The sequence below is a fragment of the Rutidosis leptorrhynchoides genome, chromosome 2 (assembly GCF_046630445.1).
Source record: "Rutidosis leptorrhynchoides isolate AG116_Rl617_1_P2 chromosome 2, CSIRO_AGI_Rlap_v1, whole genome shotgun sequence".
Classification (NCBI taxonomy): Eukaryota; Viridiplantae; Streptophyta; class Magnoliopsida; order Asterales; family Asteraceae; genus Rutidosis; species Rutidosis leptorrhynchoides.
The window spans coordinates 689,632,374-689,644,134 of NC_092334.1; the positions used below are offsets into that span (position 1 = coordinate 689,632,374).

At 30.5% G+C, this 11,761-nt stretch overlaps 1 long non-coding RNA gene across 1 annotated transcript; it reads left to right on the forward strand.

The window, feature by feature from the left end:
* The first annotated feature begins 546 nt into the window (after positions 1-546).
* On the forward strand, positions 547-2,437 carry LOC139894051 (uncharacterized). The gene is made up of 5 exons (XR_011774788.1): positions 547-935; positions 1,145-1,231; positions 1,343-1,474; positions 1,595-1,720; positions 2,376-2,437. It is a non-coding gene; the product is annotated as an uncharacterized lncRNA (long non-coding RNA).
* Positions 2,438-11,761: the final 9,324 nt, after the last annotated feature.

The following is an 11,761-nucleotide window of genomic DNA, read 5'->3' on the forward strand; positions in this document are numbered from 1 at the left end:
TACCACTTGTTAGGATTTAGGACCCAAACAAGAACATGTGATTGTGGTATCGTCAACCACAAACAACCCACGAACGACAAACGAATAATTAAAGCATAAGAACGATAAATAAAGCATAAAACGACACAAGGATTTAACGTGGTTATATCCCAACTCCAAACACGGAGAAAGGTTTAGTCCACGGGCGCAAACCAGAGATTTTTCACTATAAATTTTGTGCACATATTGTATGGGTTACATAGGGTGTTTATATAGGCAAATCTAAACAAGGAAACAATTTAACGAGCAAGAAAACTCAATTATAGAATTTTCTCCCGTCAGCACCATTCTCGCGACCGCGATAAAATTACGGTGGTCGCGAGTTTTGTTTTCTCAGCACATATGTGATTCTTGCGACCATAACTCTAAACTCGCGGTCACCAATTTCACAGATTCAGCAAACCTTGTTTAATTCGAACTTCGCACTCCAACATATATTATGGTATATTATGACTTTGGTGTGCTTAACTTTATGATTGCTACAAATTTATATAAGTTTGGGTTTTGTTATAAAATTTTTTAGTGTTAATCTTTGTTCAATTTCATTCCTCCTATTTTTATAGTTTATGAGAATAGCGTTTTAATATTTCTTGAGTATTAATCTTGGATTTGGTTCAGAAAAATGTGGATTTGGTTTCTTTTAACGTATGTTAACATACAACGCCTATTCCTACGAGAGTAGCGTCTTAATATTACTTGAGCGCTAAACTTAGATTTGATGTTTTGCTGTTTTGATTGAATTTAAAATCAAAAATATGCATTAAAAGTGGATGTATGTACGATTTGGAAGCATGTCGACTGATCATATTGGTGATGAGGATGATTCAAAAGGTGGAATATGGGCTTTAGAGCAGAAGATTGAAGAGGTAGGCTTAAAAATAAGTAATGAGAAAAAGGTAACTTATTGCTACTTTTGACTGATTTTTTAAGCTATTCCTAATTGTGTATATGTTATCTATTCCTAATTGTGTACTCGTATATGTTATTTTTTTCAATGGTTAAGCTATTGACTTGCAAGTTTTCATTCATGTTTCTGTATTTTGTAAGGGTTGTTTGTGTTTGTGCATACTATTTATGATTTTGTAATTCTTCTTTTATGTATCAGAAATCGTTTCATGAGGCAACATATGCATCTGATTGGAGGCACTCAAGGTGTTCGATAAAATGGCATATAATACCTCCAATATGTGAAGTACTACACATGTTTACATCTGATTATGCCTATTAGTAATTGTGTGCCATACTGCCATTAAAATGATCAAATTGTTAAATATCACATGTATGTATGATTTTCATGACATAGATGTCCCATAACAAAACTGTACAGCATGGATAAATTTGTACAAGGATACACCTCAATCTACATGGATGACTCATAACAAAGTTGGTAAATGGGTCAAGATGGCTTTGTATCCATAATGTATTGTTAATCTAGGTTAGATCAATTAAAGCATTCTCATTATTAATTCTTTATTCTACATTTTATACCATTTACGCTTATAATTTTTACTAATAGGGTATTTTTTTCAATTTGTGATGGTTTCAATCATCTTAGTGGGCTGAAAAGATCAGATCAATGGACGACGAGAATGACAATGCAATGGACCTTGAGGCAATATTTGAACAAGTCTTTCAATTATCAAGTATATTTAGTATAGTGAAGAAGCGTTTCAATTATCAGGCACATTATTATAAATTGTGAATGTGAATAACAATTTATGAATAAATTGTGAATGTGGTTCTGTGTACCAGTTCTTCATTTACATAGCCGTTCAATTGATTGTGTATCTAAGTTCAAGTTTATATTTGGCCAAACTTGAAGGTGTAGAAATTGCTTTGCATAGTTCTTATTTTGCTTATGTCATCTAGTCTACCTCAAAGAGTATTATCAAACCTTTTGCAGTCATTTCTGTACAACTGTCATGATATAGATCCTTTTAGTCATACCTAATTACTTGTGTTAAGGTTGTTTAAAGGAACCAAAGGGTCATACACCTCTACTAACAAATATCTTTTGACTCAATCCTAATGTGGTATGTTTTTAACCTAAATGTGTTGGATATTTCATGAATTCACTAAACTAAGTGAACATGCTGATGTATTAGGATTATGTATTGGGTGATGTCATAGTTAGTATTAAATTAAGTGCAGTAGAGATTAAATTTGTGAATAGGGGTTCACTGGATTTTGAAAGTACTAAATTTACCCACAATTAGACTTTTGAAAGCTTTAGTTGCAATGAATTTTAACGAATATTCGTTTTGTAAACTTTATCGTATGTGTATAAGATCCATTTATGTATATTGCCATCGAGCCTAATAATTTTGTTGTTGCAGGCTGGTAATTATGAGACTTTTTGTGGTTTGGGCACAAATTTGGATAGAAAAATAGTGGTTGCTTTTTTTTTTTTTTTTTTTTTTTTTTATAACGGTGGAACCCCAACTACGAAGCAGGCACATTGGCCCCAACGCAGCGAGTAAACCACCGGGTAAACCGCAAGCCGACCCTCACGGTTACCAGGAAAAGCAACCTCAGGTGAGCTCCCTTTTTGAACGAGATGGCAGTGCCAAGAATCGAACCCGGGTGGCTCCCTTCACTGGAAGTGTCGGTTGCGATGTTGTTATAGTCATTTGAGGTATGTGTTCATATTCATCTCATTATTAAATAATTACTAAATATTCAATATTTAATCTAGGATAAATTAGAAATGCTTCTGTATATGGATGCAATTTGAAGGTGATGAATTATGATAATTCCATGTGACTCTCAAACAGTTTTGGTAAGGCGTAAATTTTGGCCATAAGGTACTAATAGCATAGGTACATATAATTATTGAAGTTTATGTGCCAATAATGTTCTTAACTAGAAAAATTGGGTCCGCGCGTTGCAGCGGAATATTCTAACGTTTTTTTATAAAATTAATGTTGCGAAAGAACCGAGAAAATAAATTGCGAACAAAAAGGAAAAAAGGGGTAAGAAGAACCCGAACTCATATCATTTTTCTTACTAACTCATGAACTTACCACTTGCTGTAGCGTTCCACTCGTTATATATAAGTTGAGTTTATTTATTTATTTATTTATTTTTTATATGTTTTACTTATAGAAAAAATAAAAACTCCGTTTTAAATATAGTTAGCTGTGTTTTGTTTTTAAAATTATTTCGAGTTAAACGGCGATAACGGAGAAACCTAAATCACGGCTGGAAAAAAGATAAATTCTGTTAAAAAAACTTGGGTGAAATTTTTTTGTTGAATATTATATTAACTTAAAAGATACATTTATGACCTTATTTTAGAGGGTAAAGATGCAATTGCTTTTAAAAAGTTACATTTCATAGCTAAAGTTGAGGGGGGTGTAAATCTAAATTTCGGGGGTTAGATGGATTTGTCGTTGGGATGCTTTGAAAGGGAAAAAAACGACCATTTTTTGGAGGGCTTTTAGTATTATAGCTAGAAAAAATTCGGACCGCGCGTTGCGGCGGTTATATTTGGATCTATGTTGTTTGATACCTATTTATAGTATCAGACGATATTTATGTACAAAATATGTATATAAAAAAGGGGCATGAGGCTCGAACTCATGTATTTACCCTTACAAACTCATAAACTTATCATGTACTCTAGACATCCGCTTGATATAATTAGTTGAGTTTGTTTATTATTATTATTATTATTATTATTATTATTATTATTATTATTATTATTATTATTATTATTATTATATATATATATATATATATATATATATATATATATATATATATAATTTATTGAAAATGTTTTTTCCTTTAACAAACTCCGTATCGAATATAACTAGTTGCATTTTGTTCGTAAAATTATTTCGAGTTGAATGGTAAGGACGGAAAAACCAAACTAGCGACGGGAAAAAAGATAAATTCCGTTAAAAAATTTGGTGGGTTTTATTTATTGATTATTAAATTAAATGTAAAATTTATATGTGTGATCCCTCAAGTTACCCTACATAGTAGTATATACCTTTAAAAAGTTACAATATTTATCCCTTAAATGTGGCTCATTTGTTGACACATTTCTTCCTTGGGAAAAACGACATCCATGCGTATGTAAAACTACCCAAATTTTGGTGACTATTAGCATCTATATATAATATATAATAATAATATATAATATATAATATATAATATATAATATCTATATATAATATAAAAGTGACTCCCATCTTCATAAATGAGGTCATTAAAACCTAAAAATTTAATAATCTAATATATGATATTTAATCTTATTATAGGTATAACTAACAGATTATGATAACTATTCAATTTAATACATTAACCTTTGAGTTTCTAATATATTTATGATAATTAATACATATAATAAATTACGATAGAAAAACTTAAATAAATTAAATATGAGTACAATGGTGAGAATATGAAATGAACTCTACAAACTATGTAAATTTGAAAATCTAAATCTAAATGGGTAACAAATCAAGTTTTTAAGAATGTAAAGCCATGTAAAACCTTCAATTCAATCTATGTAAGTATTGAGTTTTTGTATCCCTTCATCAAGCTTCATTTTTTATTCTATTAATATATTAGTTTTTAGTGTTTTATTATTATTATTAAATTTTCATGTTATTAATTTCAAATTTTCTAACTTTTATGTTCTTTGTGTTGTTGTAGATTAAGTTATCTAAATTGGTGGTGATTTATAACGAACTACTCCTTTGTATTGTTATTGGTATAAATTATATAATCAAAAAATATAAATAGAATATGAAATGAACTCTACAAAATTTATAAATTTGATAATCTAAATCTAAATGGGTTACAAATCAACTTCTGAGAATGTAAAGCCATGTAAAATCTTTAATTCAATCTTAATAAATTAGTTTTTGATGTTTTATTATTATTGACTTTTCACGTTACTAATTACAAATTTTCTAATTTTTATGTTCTTTGTGTTGTTGTAGGTTAAATTATCTAAATCGGTGGTGATTTATACCGAAGTACTTTTTTATATTGTTATTGGAATAAATTAAATGTTAAAAAATATGTCAACAATATTCGGTGGTGATTTGTAACAATAACATTATTATGCGATTTTTTATTTTTACTATTATTCAAGTAGTCGGAGTTGGATAATTCGATGTATATTCAATTAAGGTTAAGTTTCAGTTATCTTTTGTATTGTGTGAATATATAGTAGAATTTTAATATTGAATGTTTGACACATATTCACTATTAGTCAAGCGATACCATCTAGGCGTCGTAGAGTGTCGTCTATACAATCAATTTAAATAGTAAATATAGTTTGCAGTGTTGATAAAAACAATTATTATTATATATCATTTCCATATAACATTCATATAATAGATTAGTACATTTCAAAACAATAGTTTAAGGTCCCAACACCTCTTAGGATAATAGTTGTGATTTATCCTATGATAATCTATGATACAAATGTTAAATTAAATTAAAAACACATTATATTGTTTGTTTAGAGTTAAAAAAACTTTATAAAAAATATATATGTAACTTATTTTTACATAATAAACAGTTTAATTTCTTTATAAAGTATTATATATATATATATATATATATATATATATATATATATATATATATATATATATATATATATATATATATATATATATATATATATAATGTTAGTTTAATTCTATTTAAATGTCTATTGTTATAGGTAGTATGCTTTAAAGATGAGATGATAGCTAGATGGTTAATAGTTTCTTAAATTTTTTGAAACAAAAATACACATGCTAGATATGTTTCAAAATGTTTAACTTTGTATATTTCTGAAATATTTAATGTTGTTTCTGAATTATTCTATGTTATTTGGAGCAATTATATACATTCTTGAGATACAAAAACGTCATTGTTAGATAATTAGAATAATAAATAGTTTTAACTTTTAGAAGTTTTAACTAAACATTTTTTATTTGTATCAGTTGTGAATTATGATATACATGACCATGCATAAAGATATATCGTCGTTGTTGGATTTCATTGTGATAGTGCTTGCCTCATGGGAGTTTCTAATAGTGCTTGCCTTTTATGTTTTCTCTATATATATTGTCTACTTGCTTTGTGTGAACCATTCATTACTTTGTTTTATTGACACTGAGACTTTAAGCAATCAATTAATTGATATATTTCAAACAATGTTTCTGAACGATTATTTTGAGGACAGTTTCATAAGAGCCATGATCTTCTCACTAAACTACTGACAAAGCTAACCATGGATTTTACTTCTCATCAAGAGCTATGATCTTATTGACACATTGTTGGTCTTAAAATGCACAAGATGATATATCTATGTTTATATCCAAATATTTTAGATATGTATTGTTAACTTGGTCGTGCACAGCTTTACGTAGCACCTTCGACATATACTACATCAACCAATCTCAATTACAAGTACGATACAGGAACCATAACCATCTTCGTGCAACGCACGGGCAATGCACCTAGTATAATTAAAAAGTGACTCTTATCTTCATAAATGAGGCCACTAAAACCTAAAAATTTAATGATTTAATTCAAAGTAAAAAAATATATTTTTCCTTCAAGTGTCTTTAATATTGTTCACGCGGATCAGTTTTATCGTTAATTAATTATAATGATTAAGGATAAATAAGTTGAGTAATAACTAATTAGACCATACATTTTCTCTGGATTGGTATCTCATAAAATTTTGTCTTTAATACTTTAACTCACATTTAATCAAACTGTTCATTTTCTCTGCATTAATGTCTCAAAAGACTCATAATGTGTTTTGTTTACTATAAATAATGATAATGAGGAATGATGCTTATCGCCATAGCAAACCATAAATGGGTAAAAAAAATCTCTCTAAACACATATAGTAAAGAAATTTCTTTTATGTATATTGACTAGCTACAAGAAGGCACACAAGAACGTTCATGTAAAGGTTATGATCTGTCACAAATGGGATGCCAAACACTATCATGAAAATACATGAGTATTAGTTTCATTGTTTTTGAGCAGCAAGTATAAAACAATTTTTACACTAAATATTATTTATACACATATGTTTATATATATATATATATATATATATATATATATATATATATATATATATACTTGGTTTATAAATTCATGCAGGTTAACGTTATGATATGTACCACTAAGCACAACATAGCTTCCTATAAGATTCAAGTTGAAAGAAGGTTATGTCTAATCTATTGGCATGTTTTTGGTCCGACATACCAAAAAAAATTGAATTTCGATTATGGATGATAAAAATCTCATGATTGAGCACCCATGTTCAACCTATGACAAGAAACACGCAAGTGATGTTGATGGTTTCATTTGACAATCTTTTCAGTACGTCGAGTTTGAAAACATATAATACGGAGTATAATTTATCATAAAATTAAATTTTCAATTAGGAAGTCATGCATGTGGGTTTTAATTTTATTTGATAAGTTCTCGAGTAAACCTAATCAAAGGTTGTATTATTATCCTAGACCAACTCCTCAAGATGTTTTATATGAGGAACAAGATTATATAATTAATAATAGTTATTGTTTAGTTTGTTATTTCATAACCTCTTATATCGTCATTTGTGTTTATGAAATTCATATTTGTTCTAAATTCTTTTTTGAAATGAAATGAATGAAATACCTCATTTGATTGGTAACGAATTTAGACTATTCTATATTTGCATCTGTGTGTCTATTTGTAAGTGCTAAACGCCTTTATGATATTTAATTATGCTATTCTTGAATATATTTATAATAAATATTTACAATAGGTAATCTTTATTTTAGTTCTTATAATTATATGTGTCGTTCACTATAAGTAAATTGTCTACGATAGATATAAGTTAATTATGGTAAACTTTAATGATAACTGATCATTGAATGCTCTTGATGGAATCATACTACAAATGTTATTTGTTTCAAAATCTTTTCTTTATGTATATCATTCGGTTTAAATGTTCTTTTGTAACAATTATTAATTTGTCCGCTAAATAGTAATATCATTTGTATATTTGCTAATCCATTTCAACATAGTGAATTGCTATGTGCAGCAATATTCAGTTTGAGTGGCAAATACATATCTGCATGGACCTATCATACATTATGTAACACTATGGCACTATTTGAGGTTCATCCTTGGGCACCAATGTTTCAACTTTTACCAAATTACTTGGCCTATAGTTGCCCAGTAATCCGGTTTCATTGAACAAAAGGACAATTTATCATATACTTTCAATATAAACTGCGATTAGAGATATGGTGGCATCTTCAAAATGTGCTATTTTATAGAGGTTTATATTTGTAGAAGACAATCACTTCGGGCCCCCATATAGTAGAATTTTTTCGTATTTTGACTTTGTTCTATCGAGTGGGAAGTCAAATGTTGCATTATAGGTTTCATTATTTCTTTATACTTTACTTGCTGTACCATAATAAAGTAACTGTTGTTTTTTGTAGAGTGGATTTTCACTTTGGTCAAGTTTAGCCACACAACAATTGAAAGTAGAAACTATCCAAGATCCTATACCGGGAGCGCGGGCCGATTTCAATAACCCTTTTACTTCTCTAGATATCGAGAATTGAACCATATGTATTACGCACCAACTCTTTTACATTTACGTGTTCTTTGTTGTTTTATTCAACGTTACAATATTTCTAAACATTTGGCAAACGTATTTCAAATCCTACATTTCCAATTATTTAACGATGGGAGAAAGTGCATCATTATTATGCCCATTATTCAGCCTTCAACAATATCAAACTTTGTTAACGCACTTCAATGCCTCCACCAAACACTGTAACGTCCCTTCTGTCCAAGTTGTAGGTCACTAAATCATGAACCGTACGTTCTTCGTGCAACGCACGGGCAATACACCTAGTATATGATAATGATAATATGTAATTGTGTGTTTTGTTGTAGGTTGTAATGGTAATTGTTGTAGACACTAGAATGTATTTGTTAATATATGTGGTTTCGAGTTACAGTATATCATTCTTATTTATGTATTATGGTTTAGTATGCATAAGTAGTTTGCAACTAGTATGCATAAGTAGTTTGCAACATTGATGGACTTATAAGGTACTTTATGGTGATCGAAGTTAGAAGTTCTTACAAATTAACTTTTGACTCGAATTGAATAGATATCTATCAATATTTTAGTATGGTGAGGGACTTATCAACCATAATATACTTAACTAAACCATAATATACTTAATGGTTAACTCAAGGTGACTTTTTTCTATTCATTTACTTGGCAAAGCAGCTATGGTTTTTCAATAAATTTTTAATGCTATAAATGTATTGGTTTTTAATTAAACACGTAAATTCACGGGTCCTTCAACTAACAATAAACATTACATAAATATAAAATGTGTGTTAATGATGTAGTGGGGTGAGATGACAATGATATAACTGTGATATGCCCGAATCGAACGGTTATTTATTCGTTGTCGTTAGGTCTCAAGATGTCGATACGAACTTATCAATAGTGTTTTAATTTATATTTTGCGGGGCCTAAATCTATTATTCCTTCCTATGGATTAGCAAGGGTAAATATGACCTAGGGTCGTTCCTTGAGCGGTCGAATTTGAAACGGAGCTTATTCAGATAATTTAGTAATTAAGATTGAGTTTGTACACAATTTAGTATCCAAGACTAGTAGCCATGTACACCTTTTGTGGAGAGGCGGGTTCCTTTTGGTCCCAATATATTGACGACTCTTCGAAAAATTCAACTACCAAGTTCAACCAGTTTATTCTAGACACCACTTTTATCCGGAATATTAAATTGTGTAAAAGCTATAGTTTGGTTGATTTGATTTATAATTGTATTTAAAATATTAAAGCAATATAATTAAAATAAGCTAGGTAGCATGCAACAGCTAAGGACACAGAAGACGTGGTACACCATGATTTAAGATAACGTAGTGTCGGGATAATTGTGAGACACTCATTGGATAGATATACCTTGGTGTAAAAACTAGATTCCCTACTAATTGATTTCTCGATTAGCATGTCATGAGGAATTAGGCTATCGTGATTCTGATCAGATGGACTATGCTCAACTCCCGACGCTTATCCGACTTAGGGATATAACCGGCCCATCTTGAATACAATGCATACCTTGGTCGCATGAATAAAGTAGCATGCCCCCCCCCCCCCACACACACACACACACACACACATATATATATATATATATATATATATATATATATATATATATAATATCCAACCTTTCTTAACTCCTTAACTCCTTTCTGTGGAGAGGCATGATCCTTTCTGTTAATGGTTTGGTAAAATCCAGAGTTTATAAACAAATTAGAACCTCTGATAGTTCCGAGTCATCCTTAAGGATTTATAAGCTTAGTTTGTATTGTAGTGCGTTAAATTCCCATTCATGATTTAAACCAACCCTTACTTAAAATCTACCCAATAAATCCCTTAGTTATCCACCATCTACTACACTCATAGTGGTTCCATAGCTTCTAACCTTGGCCATGCTCGATTGGTCCCGTAGTACATCAACACTGTACTCTACTGTTGCAGCAGTATTTCCTCGAGTCTTATACTCTTGACCAATGTCTTGATCTGGTCCTACAGTAATTCCCCATGTACTTTATAGTATTTCCGATGGGTTCAAACCTTGACCAATGTATAAACACAGATAATTAATTACATTATAATTGTCGACTTTATAAAAGGTTTTAATCACGTTTATTGGTGGAAGGACGATAATAATGAGGGTTAATATCATAGATAGAAAGCGAGTACGAAACGATAATCATCCCTAACTAACATCATTAAATCATGGCAAACAATCAAGTAATTACTCACACATCATGACAACAAGCATTTCTAATATTAATAAATCACAAACATCGAATAAGAATATTATAATAATTTAATAAAAGAAAGGATAGATATTACCGAATAATGCCGGCAGAATAACACTTGTATTTTTTTCATAATATCCATAGCGTTACAATGTTTGATAGCTTCTACTACTAACTAAATACTAATCTCCTATTGATCACTAAAGAGCGACAATAGAGAGATAATTACATTCCTATTCTCTGTACTTTTCTATCTCAACAATCTAGAGAGACAAAGTAGAGGGAGAACTAATCTCCTACTGATCACTAGAGAGCGACAATAGAGAGATATTTTAGAGAGAGAAGTGAAGAAGGTGTGTGTTGAAATGGTGGAATGTGTCACCTATTTATAGGAAAGCTTGATGGCAAAGTTGTAAATAAAACTGGCAAGTAAGTTTTTACTGTCAAGCCATTCTCGCAAGTAGATTTTTGCTAGCAAGCCATTCTGGCAAGTAAGGTTTTGCTGGCAAGCCATTCTGGCAACCCATTCTATCAAGTAGGTTTTTTCAAGCAAATGGGCCGAAAACCTCTAGCAAGCCGTTTCTGGAAAGCCAGTGTGGGTGGCCGGCCTTAGTGGCCGTTTTTGGGCTATCCGGGTGTGGCGGTCGGTGTGTGTGACGTGCCTGACTCTAGCCTTATTTCTAAGAAAATCTTGGCGGCTCCCTTGCATCCATCAGTAGACACAAGAGGTAATATTGGAACATACCGATGGGATTGAAGCGGACATAGAATAAGGTATGTCCAATGAGAGGAGCAAGTGGTTTGAAGTGAATGCTTTGTTTAACTTGAGGTATAACAAAGCTATCAACTTCTTTTACCTCCTTTATTGAAACGAGA